This window comes from Furipterus horrens, unplaced genomic scaffold, assembly GCF_987537825.1.
Source record: "Furipterus horrens unplaced genomic scaffold, mFurHor1.1.pri manual_scaffold_4, whole genome shotgun sequence".
Classification (NCBI taxonomy): domain Eukaryota; kingdom Metazoa; phylum Chordata; class Mammalia; order Chiroptera; family Furipteridae; genus Furipterus; species Furipterus horrens.
The window spans coordinates 36,318,704-36,329,749 of NW_028327174.1; the positions used below are offsets into that span (position 1 = coordinate 36,318,704).

An 11,046-nucleotide genomic window follows, 5' to 3' on the forward strand; every position below is an offset into this window, starting at 1 on the left:
TTACAAACAATTTAATAAATAAACATTTTTAATACTTAATCGCTGCCTGATATTAGACAAGGTGAATGGACTTAAAAGAAATATAAGACATGATCCTTCCCACAAGAAAACTACAGTCTACCTAAGAAAACAGGGAGAAATATAAAAGTAAAGATTTGAACTGAGCAGAATTCACTATTCAGAGGGGTGGTGGGGGGAACTAGCTATAGTTTTAGACAGCTCTATGAAGGTTAAGTTGAAGCCAAGGTCTTGAAAGATGAAAACCAGTTAAGTATGAGAGACTCGTGGGAGAACACGGGATACTTGTCAGGTGAAGAAGTCACCTTAAGCCGATGGCAGGGCAGAAAGAACAAACGTAGCAGTGTGCAGAGAGTGGCGACCACTGACAGCGCATGTTACAAGCAAGTGGGCAGTTAGGCAAAGTGGGGCTGATTACCTCCCTGATTGACAATATGTATAAAAACTGCAGTTGGGATACACGTCAAATTCAACTTGAGTCGAAAAACACCTATAGTGATGGTACTGGGCTCACTCAGTTAAAGGTGACCCCAATCTAAGCTCAGGTAAAAGTAACAAAAATATATGAAGTCAATAGATATAATTTCATTTATACCAAGCTGTTGTTTCTACTATGTACCATGCAACTCACAAAATAAACGCAAACAAGAAATAAAGAAAGAAAAAACGTCCCTTGCTAATCAAAGACTTTTGATGAAACACTGCAAGCAGTGACTTGATCCATGTTGAGGCTGCACCGCTTCTCCATAAGTTTTTTATTCCTTTTGTGCTTCTCCCCAGGCAAATATTGTCTAAGACGGGGGCTCCCAATCTAAACTCTTCCTTAGCAAGTAACCTCTTCTCCCAATTTACTGAGCATATAGAAATTCCTTTACACAATCTGTCCTCTTTCCACCTGAAAATGCCCAGTGTCCTCCACAAACCTACATCCCCTGCGGTGCCTGGGAGAGAAAGAAGTCTTTGACGCATGGATTTTGAAAATGCATCTTCCCTGCTTCCTCTCCCTGCTGCGTTCTTGTTTCTTGTGCACAGGTACTTTCTACACTCTACTGTGTCTCTCTTTTTAAAAATACGGCTCCATTGAGGCTAACCAAGCACTTCCAGGGATCCTGCCCATTCTGGGAAGTAGTCTTGCATGTCAGATCATTGTTCCCACTAAATTTCTCAACAGAATAATCCACAGCACACCATGCTAAAAGTGCTTTATGTGCCAATGACTATAATGACCAAAACTTTCTTTAGCATTCGATTCTGCAGTTCACTACGATTTTCTTTACACTCTGTTTGTTTTATTGTGACGTGATATTCTTCAAGATGACCTGCTACCTTTCTGACCACCTTGTCTTTTGCACTCAACAGAATCAGAATTGGAAAAAGTAAAGTATATGAACATTGACAGCAACTCAACACATTACTGCTATATTCCGGTGCTGTGCTATTTATCTATCCAAATAAACTCTAGGAGGAAAATAAAAGCAGTCCATCACGACCCCAGGTAAAGAGAAAAAAAATTCAAGACATTGTCTGCAAGACAATGAACACTAAGTGAATCCTAAAACATTGTAGAAGAAAATGAAAAACTATATATGTAGGTAAAGCCAGTGCAGGAGAGGGAAGGAGTCCAAGTGCTAATATTAACGGAAACTATTTAGATGGCAAGAGACTGGGGTCAAAGAATGAGACATAATTTGAGAGCAAAAATAATTTATTGTGAGTAAAAATTGCAAAATCTAGAAATATAATTAAATTTCCCTTTCTGACCATAAAAGTGAAGGCTGAATTTTTAAAAAGACCATATTCTTTTTTTTTTTTTTTTCTGTAAGGGAAGAAGTATTAAAGAAAACCAGCTTTGTACTACAAAGCAGGATTAGAATATTACCAAGTCCAAAGACTGACAAAGCTCCTAAGGTAGAAAGGAGATCTTTCTGATATATGTCAACTTTTTAAAAAAATCAGTTTAAAAATAAAGGCAAGCCTTTGGCAGATATATTCAAGTCTATTTTTCAAACAATGACCTGAAGAAAAAAGCAACTGCTTTATTTTAAGAAAAGTAATCTCAGGCAAATCATACTACATTACAAAAGCCCTTTAGTTCAGCCTAGGGGACGTTATAGACAATGCTAACCTCTGTAAGTGTAAAAATTATGAAGAATAACTATTTTAATTTAAAATTGCCAGCAGTAAACAAAAGGAGGCAACACTGAAGAATTCAATAAACAGCCCCTTTTAACTACAGAAAATAATTCAGTGTAATTAAACAGAAATATGAACCCATAGAACATCTGGATGATTCCAAAGCAGTGATTAGGGGAATTTTAGAAATATGTAAACTATATAATTATAGTTAGGTCTTGTTTTCTTATTTTGATGCCAAAATGCTCCAAGTGGTAGATGTTCCAACCATTTTCCTCCAGAAAGAGCAGAAACTGGTTGTCTTTTTAATATCCTATACTACTTTGGTCCTAGGTCAGTGGCCAGATCTACAAAGCCCTACCTATATTCTAATGACAAAATACTAGTAAGGTGGGAAATGTCAAAGTAGAACTTGTTCAAAGTCCTGAATCTGAGTGGGCTAAAAAAATGTATAACCCTAAGAACAGTGGTATGCTTATAGTGGCAAAATATCCTTTGGCAACAGTGATGCAGAATAAAGATGGCACTTCAAAAGTACTCATACTTTATCGCAATTGCTTCCTGTCATCTAGAAGAATTTAAATTTATTCCTCAAATGGAATATGGAAAGATGCTTAGTTAAGTGATTTTATAGTGGCATCTAGATTTTTAATTGCATAGTGCATACTGTAATATAAAGTAGTAGATTCAGAAACAATATAGCAAGAATAGTCTAGAAGGATCTAGAAATTTCTAGGAGTCTAGAAATTAGAAGGACAGCAGGATTCTAGGTACAGATTTAGAGGGAATACCTAAACAAAAACTGGATCTGATTACAGCTTCCCCCTGAAATTTATTTTTCATTAGGCAAGGACATTCTTTTATATCAAAAGCAAAACAATACAAGAAAATAACATTGTATGAACTACACGGCCAACTAAACATTGGCACCAGTTAATGGGGATCCATTTCCTTCATCTAAACAAGGGAAATCATGATTTTAAGAAAGAACTTCCCAAATGCAACAATGCAGAACTGCCACATCTGCAGCTGCATGATTAAAATCGCTCGGTGCTTGTCTTCTCTTTGTCCCTATCCCACTACAGTTAAAGGATGCCCTTTCTCAGCAAGACTGCAAAGCATCCTGCCCACCATCTGTAACCTTGGCCTTCTCTTTCTGTAACCACTATTCAACTGAATCTGTGGCATCATTCACCAATCACCTTCCTCCCAACTTCAGATGTCAAATATCTTCCCTTTCCCTTCTCACCTCCTCCAAAACATAATAAATGTCACTTCCTTCAGACAATTGAATGATAACCTCTCTGTAGGATAATGAGGTATTTTTTCTCCTGCCATCTAAAAGTAACACCACATACCAGTAATTTAGGAAGATACCTAAGGGGTTGCAGAATCCTGAACATCACCCTCGATCTATTTACCTGACCTTCCATGTAAAGCTAATTTGGACCATCATGGGTCATGGTTGACAGTTTCTGCTTCCCCAGTTGGCACCTAAAGCTGCTTGTGGACTTGGCCCAAGGTCTACAGTCCACGGAAGAAGCTATGTCCACCAATATTGGTGGATAACCTCCCTCCAGACTTCGCTCAACTCAGGCCCAAATCCCTTCCCTTCCAGAGCATAACCACACAGCCCTAATCGTACCCCAAACCTGTTTTCCCTTCCCTTTGCCCCAAGACAAATTCAATATAGCTATTTTCTGACTCATCTGATGTCATATGAATTAGTATTTGATGATGGTTAATCCAATGTCCTAGACAACACCCCATATATCCTTGGTTATCTGTATCTCTGATAAATATGGTAACAAAAAAGGATGTGCCACTCAACTGCATTCTCCTCACTTAGAGAGATATTGGAAAAAACAGGAAATATAGCAATGATGGGTATGTTCAATGTAAATGAACAGCTGTTTTCATAAGAATGCAGCAGACACCCATTATAATACAGCAATGCATAATACTTTCTATGTAATACTTTTAATAATATTTATATAGTATAATATATAATATGTTTTTTATATAATCCCTGCCACTATTACCCAAAATGTAGAAAGGGCAGGCAACCCTTTAGGCAGCAGGGTGGCCTAGAATAACAAAGTACTGTGGAGCCTGTGTCTGGTACCTGCTGTTTGTGAAGGAAGCTTCCCTAGTCACAGTCATATTGTAGCACATCCTGATGTGGCTGTGAGGAGGGGGCTGAATGTACAAAATGTGAAAGGGCAGAATCTTTTAGTCCTACTCTTCAGCAAGAAAACATTACAGAGATGTTGATGCCTGGTTTAACGACACATACAAGTATATGTTCTGATGGGAATGAATCAATTTCCACGGTTTCCTTGTAAGCCACTTACTGAGGAAAAGAACCCACACAGGAACTTGAATCCTTACTAACAACTTAAATTGAGAACAAATGTCAACGTGAAAACAAACGATCAGATAGTAACTTTTTATAACATAAAGGGTAATAATTTTAGGCTAAAACAGCATTAATTTAAATGTAGGCCAGGACATGAGAGGGGAAAAGATTCTTACAGTAGAAGTAATTCAAAGAACCAAATTCAGGAGATAGAAGCTTTACATAAGAATTTGCATTACAACCAAATAGAATGAGGATGTGTAAAGTAACATTTGGTTCAAAACCAAAAATTAGTTTTCAGCTCTATGCCTTATGAAGGACTTATTAAGTGATACTCATCTTTAGCAATTACCTTCAGTAGAATGAGTCCGGACATAACAGGAGCATACACATAATGTCACATAAACAAGTAAAATAAATATATGATGAGGTCTGGGGCAAAAAATAGTAAATAAAGACAAGAAAATAAATCCTACAAAAGGAAAACTCAGAAAATCTCTCTCCAAAATCAGTGGATGAAAGTATTTCATATAATTACCACAATGCCCCTCATTAGTCAGATCATGTAGGAGATTCTGTCTAAAACACACGGACTTTTTTGTACCAAGTCATGAAGGTTAGACATTCTCCAGTTACATTCATCAGGAGTTAGACAATCGCAAGTTTTGCCAAAGAAACAAAGTTTATATCAAACTATTCACCTGCTGTGCAGAGTCAAAGTACTAACACTTGGGAAGCACAATTTTCTTTCGAGATATCCTTCTAGAGGGACCTGCCTCTTCACCTGCGTGCTTCATCAAAAAAAAAAAGATCAGATGTGGTAGGCAAAGGATGGAAACCAGTTTTTGCTTTCAAAGAGTAATGGGATGTGGAGGTAAATACAAAAACATCAGTCACCAAAGGTGTGCCTAGAGAGAAACAGAGAAGAAGCAATGGAGAAAAGGAGCAAAAGGGAGGGAGAGAAGGAAGAAAGGAATTAAATTCATTCTCTCACTAAACCTGCAAACTAAAACTCAAATGCCTCCGAGGAAAGCTAATGTTAAGAAAGACCATACAAAACACTCAGCAATGACATTATATCATTCCCAATGAAAAGCAAACAATCAAGAACTCTTCTGAAAGGACTTTCAAATATAAAGCTGTTTAAAATAATCGTAAAGTGATTAATTTTATCTCTTGCCCCAGATGGATCCCTCTGTGGTCGCCACATGCTCAGGATAACTCCACAGCATCACTCAGCACAGATAAGGGGATAAGAAGGGATAGCTCCGTTGGGAAAGGGGAAACTACCAGCCCGGCGTCAGTAAGAGAAGAAAAGACATGTGGCCCCCTCTTTCCCTCATCCTACAAAAAGGTGCTGAGCACTCCGCTGAACAAGGGTATGGGTCTAGATTTCCCAGGAACTGCCCCCACATCTAGAAACCTCTAACAGGGCAAATTTGAGAATAAATTATCAATCAAGGCATACACAAACTTCCTAGCTCTAGGCTGTCTGGATTTAGGTGACTTTTGTTGATAGGAATTGATCAGGGACTCCAGCTATGGGGCCCATAGGAACTGAACTGCTCCTGCTGAGGAGCAGAAGCCACAGGTCCCATGAGAACCCAAATGAGGGTACAGCTCTTACAAGAGAAGACCATGCACCATCCCCATCTACACCACACTCATGAAAACAGTCTGACCAGCTTGTTGTCCAGACAACCCAGAGTGAGCCCCTGGGAACATTTTTCTGTTAATTCCATTCACACATCCATTAAAATAACAAAAAATATAAAGAAAGAACCAGCAGATATAAATCTAAAATGCATGAATACAACAAAAACTCAATTACAAACTCTGAAAATAAAAATAAAGTCTTTGAAGCAAAAAATAGTTAAGATGGTGTAAGCATCAGACTTTAAATCAATGAAAGTTTTTTTAAAAGAAGCAGGCAGCCACACATAGGGTGTACAGATGGAAGATAAAGAGAGATATACCGCTACAGACACACAATCATTGAGAAGAAAAATTAACCACCAAAATAAATAACACGAGTGGGCACTTCTCTTATGAGCACTGTGATGCCCGAGTGACCTGCTTCTCAAGCCTTAATAAAGAGGTGGATGAGCATGCAGGGCAATCCTGACTTAACCCACTCAGATACAGTTTCCTAAGTTAATCCTTCCTTCCTATATTTAGAAGACAACATGTATTTGAATGTGATGAATTAGTAATACTATTGATGTTGCCAACTTTTTATACTCTAGCCCTTACGCTTTCAGCAGTGAGGGTATAGCATTTAATGCCCAGGAAGAGGAGTTTAACAAAGGGAAATGCTATAACATACAATAGGTAATAAAGCTCACAGGCACTAGGGATGCAACAGATTTACTAGATTACCAGATCCATCCCATGCTCTTCTCTATTTATAAGAGATCAACTACAGTAATGGGATAATTTTGGGTCATATGCTGAGATCTGTTAGTAGATGGACCGTAAATTCACATTTATTGCCCAGAGTAAACACTGAGGGGGGATAAAAAGCTTATGTTATTGGAAGCATTTTTATTAATAAAATGAAGAATTACATTAATGTTATCTTGTCTTCTGATATCTAAGTGGGAACAAAGTTAGACCATTATGAGCTGTTTTAAAACAAGCCAAAAGTCCCATGTTCAGAGCCTTTGTAAAGATTTACTCAACGACAAAGGATGATTACCACCATTGGCCTGGGGGTGTGCAGGCTGCCTGCTACATTGTGGCCTGTTTCATCCTGTTTGCAATAAATTGTCAATGTCTTTGGCAGCTGGTTCACTGCATAATATAATTATCTGGCTGCATACAAGTTAGTAATTTAGTAGTTTCTCACTTTTTTCTCCTTATATTAATCTATTATAATGTACTATACTCCTGGCTTCTCTGTCTACCCACTTCTATACATTTGTACAACCTTTTCCCTAGTTCATGCTTCCATAACCTCACACCTGAATTTGGGCAAGAGGCTCCTAACTGGTCCCTACCTCCAGCCTCTTGTTCTGCTGAACCATCCTGGATTCTGCCAAAGTTTCCCAGGTAGTATACCCACATCCCTACCCAAGAATCTTCAGAGCCTCACAAATTCCAGCAACTTCAAATACAAATCACTTACTCCTGTTGAACTCTCTTTTCTTGTTATTATCCTTGAATACATTAGCCAACTAAATCCTCCCAATCCTTCAAAATAGTGATGCCTTCTTCAAGTAGTCAGGCCCACAAGGTGCTACACAGTGCAGTACTGAATCAAACATCAGGTCATATGGCTTTAAGGGTATCCATTCTGCATGTGCATTCTTTGACAGCAAGAGCCATATCTCAAATACTAGATTTGATTCTAGATATCCAACTTTAAGAAAGGAAATGAGAAATTCAGGTGTGTACAAAAGCAAGTAAGTACCATAGTGAACAGACTGAAATAACACTTGAAGCAGAATGTTCAAATGAAAGAGTTTGCTCGGAAAAAACATGACAGCAATCAAGTAGAGGAGGTTCAGATCAGGCTGACATTGCCTCAGACCTGGCATCAGTAAACAGACATTACAAGGATAAATACATGGGTTCAAAATAAAAAAGAGTTGTCACCTGTTGAGAATTGTCAAATATAAAATATGACAAAGTAGAAATGCAGAAAAATCTCTCTGACTGTACATCTAAAAGTGATAGATAAAATATTTAAAATATCTCTTTTTAGTTAAGAGAAGGAAGCACATGGGGGCAAAAAAAAAAGTAAATATACATCAAAATTTCCAAGCCGCTGTCAAACACTGGATTTATTCTTGGCCTTGAGGGCATCAGTCTGGACCTGATGACCTGGACACTGAGTTTTAATATATCTCATACACACTCACCATGGAGAGGAAGCAAAGCCTGCTTCCCAAGCAAGGAGGAAGGTCTAATCAGAGCCCCTGCCTTAGAGCCTAACGGAGGCACCCACAGTGGTGAACCTGGGGAAGATGCGGCCCACCAAAGAGCAAAGGGTAAAGGGTGCCTCTTTGGATTTGGCTCGGTAGAATCCAAAAAACAGGAGGGGAGGAGAAAACTCCCCCAAACAGGCCCACTTTTACTCAAGATTGGGACTAGAATTCCCACTTATAAAGGGGCCCTAAAAGTCCCAAGCCAAAAACTTTGTCTAATAAGGTTACAAAATGTCATTTCCAAGTGCCTTACAGAGGCAAATGAAACCTTCTCTGGATTAAACATAAGCCTCAGAGGCATTCCACATACAAAGTTCCAAATAATCTAAATTCATAAAAAATATGTTTAAATTACTAAATATCTAAGTAAACACATTCCCAAGGACTTTTGCAAGAATAGTGAACTTAAAACTGCAAATGGCCCTGTATTACAAAACAACTAGATCCTAGATATAGAACTTATTTTAGGTACATTTCTGGGTTAACAGAAAATAAAAAATGACCCCAAAAGACCACAACCTCCATCTACAAAGGGGAAAAATGTAACCTGAAGCCAGATCAGAGAAATCCAAGAATCAAGGTCTAAGACAACTCTGAGCAAGTGTCAAATTTGAGGCACTCAGCCAGAGACTCCTGCCTTCTGACTTGGTCTCGGGCCTGCAGCGCCCCCTGACCACAGCCATAGGCCATCATAAATACTCTGAAAAGGAAAACATGCCAGGTTTCAACCTCCAGGTCTGGAGCTCAATGTTTACTCAAATGTTTTACTCATAATGGCCCAAAATTTGAAGTAACCAAGATGTCCTTCAATAGGTGAATGGATAAACAAACTGTAGTACCTGCAGACAATGGAGTACTTTCTGAGATTAAAAAGAATAAGCTAGCAAGTTATAAAAGGACATAGAAAAACCTCAAATATAAAAGATCTGTCCAGAAAATGCCCAACCATTGTTAATATAACGAGAATGATTTGAGCAACATCAATGTAACCTGGCAGCCAAGGAGCGTGGACTGGAATGTGCATGCGTGAACAATGACAACTTCACGGTACTAGTCAGTGGGGGCGGTAGACGCTGTTGAGTGAGCATGTAGCCATCACATTCAAAATGACTGAGCAAGTAGAGCAACAAATCTGTATCAAATTTTGTGTTAAGCTTGAACATCCCTCCACAGAAACTATTCAGATGATTCAGAAGGCTACAGCTATGGCAAGTGGTGATTGGCAGCTTCATCATGACAGTGAATTCACTCATGCATCGCGTCTCGCACAGAGTTTTTTGGCAAAACATCAAATCACCCAGGTGACTCAGCCTCACTACAGCCCAAATTTGGTGCCCTGTGACTTCTGGCTTTTCCCAGAATTAAAATCACCTTTGAAATAGGGCAGGTGATGGTGACTGGGAGAACTGTGTGAGGTCCCAAGGTGCCTACTTTGAAGGGGTCTGAGGCATCATTGTCCTATGTATAGTGCTTCTTGTATCTTGCATCTTCTTCAAGAAATGTCTCTATTTTTCATATTACATGCCTGGCTACCTTCTGGACAGACCTCATATATTGCTAAATGAAAGAAGCCAGTTTGCAAAAAGCTATATACTGTATAATTCCAACTATATGACATTCTGGAGAAAACACAACCAGAGAAAGTAAAAAGATCAGTAGTTGCAAAGGGCTCAAGAGTCCATGAGGAAGGGACAAACAGGTGGAGCAGAAAGGACTTTCAGGTCCAACTATTCTGTATGACTCTGTAACAATGGATACATGACATGTATTTCTCACAAGCCACAGACCTGAAAACACAAAGAGTGAATATAAAGTGAATTATGAAATTCAATTAATAATAACATATCAATGTTGGCTAATAATTGTAATAAGTGTATCATGTTAGTGCAAGATGTTAATAGTAGAGGAAGTGGGGAGAAGAGTTAATTAATATATGGGAAAGTTCTATACTTTCTATACAATTTTTTTCTAAATCTGAAGGTGCTCTAAGAAAGCCTATTTTAAAAAATATATGAACACATAATAAAAGATGACCAAAAATATAACAAAATAAGCAACATGAGTGAGAATCATAAAAAACTCCTAAGTAATTTAAATCCTGGAATTATTACATATGAGCTGTAAAATAGCCACATGTAATCACAAAAATAGCAAGCAATAGAAGATTATCAAAAATGACCAAATATATTTGAAAAAAATCTAATTTCAGGCATGAAAAAGTATAATGGCTGAAACTTAAAAGTCAACAGAAGTAAACTGCCAATAAGACAAACATAACCTAAAGAGACTCAGATGGATCTGAAGAAATTTTTCAAATTCAGATCAAAGTCCCATGTATGGAAAATATTTTAAAAGAAACAAATAGATCTGGAGGTAATAACAAGGTTTAACATACATTGAATTGGAATTTCAGAATTAAAGCAAGACACTATTCTATAGAGAGCAAACTTCTCAACAGAAACAACAGAAGCCAGAAGACATGAAATACTATAATCAGAAGTGAAAGAAAAGAACTCTCAACTAATAAAAATAATTTGTTCCTAATAAAAAATATGTTAAATTTATAACATCTAATAAAATACCCTTAAAACATATAAAGTAAAAATT

The 11,046-nt window shown here is 37.8% G+C and overlaps 1 protein-coding gene across 1 annotated transcript in view; it reads right to left on the reverse strand.

Annotated features, from left to right (window-relative positions):
* The window catches only part of ITPR2 (inositol 1,4,5-trisphosphate receptor type 2), a 438,944-nt gene that overhangs the window by 247,355 nt on the left and 180,543 nt on the right, over nucleotides 1-11,046 (reverse strand). The window lies entirely within an intron of this gene.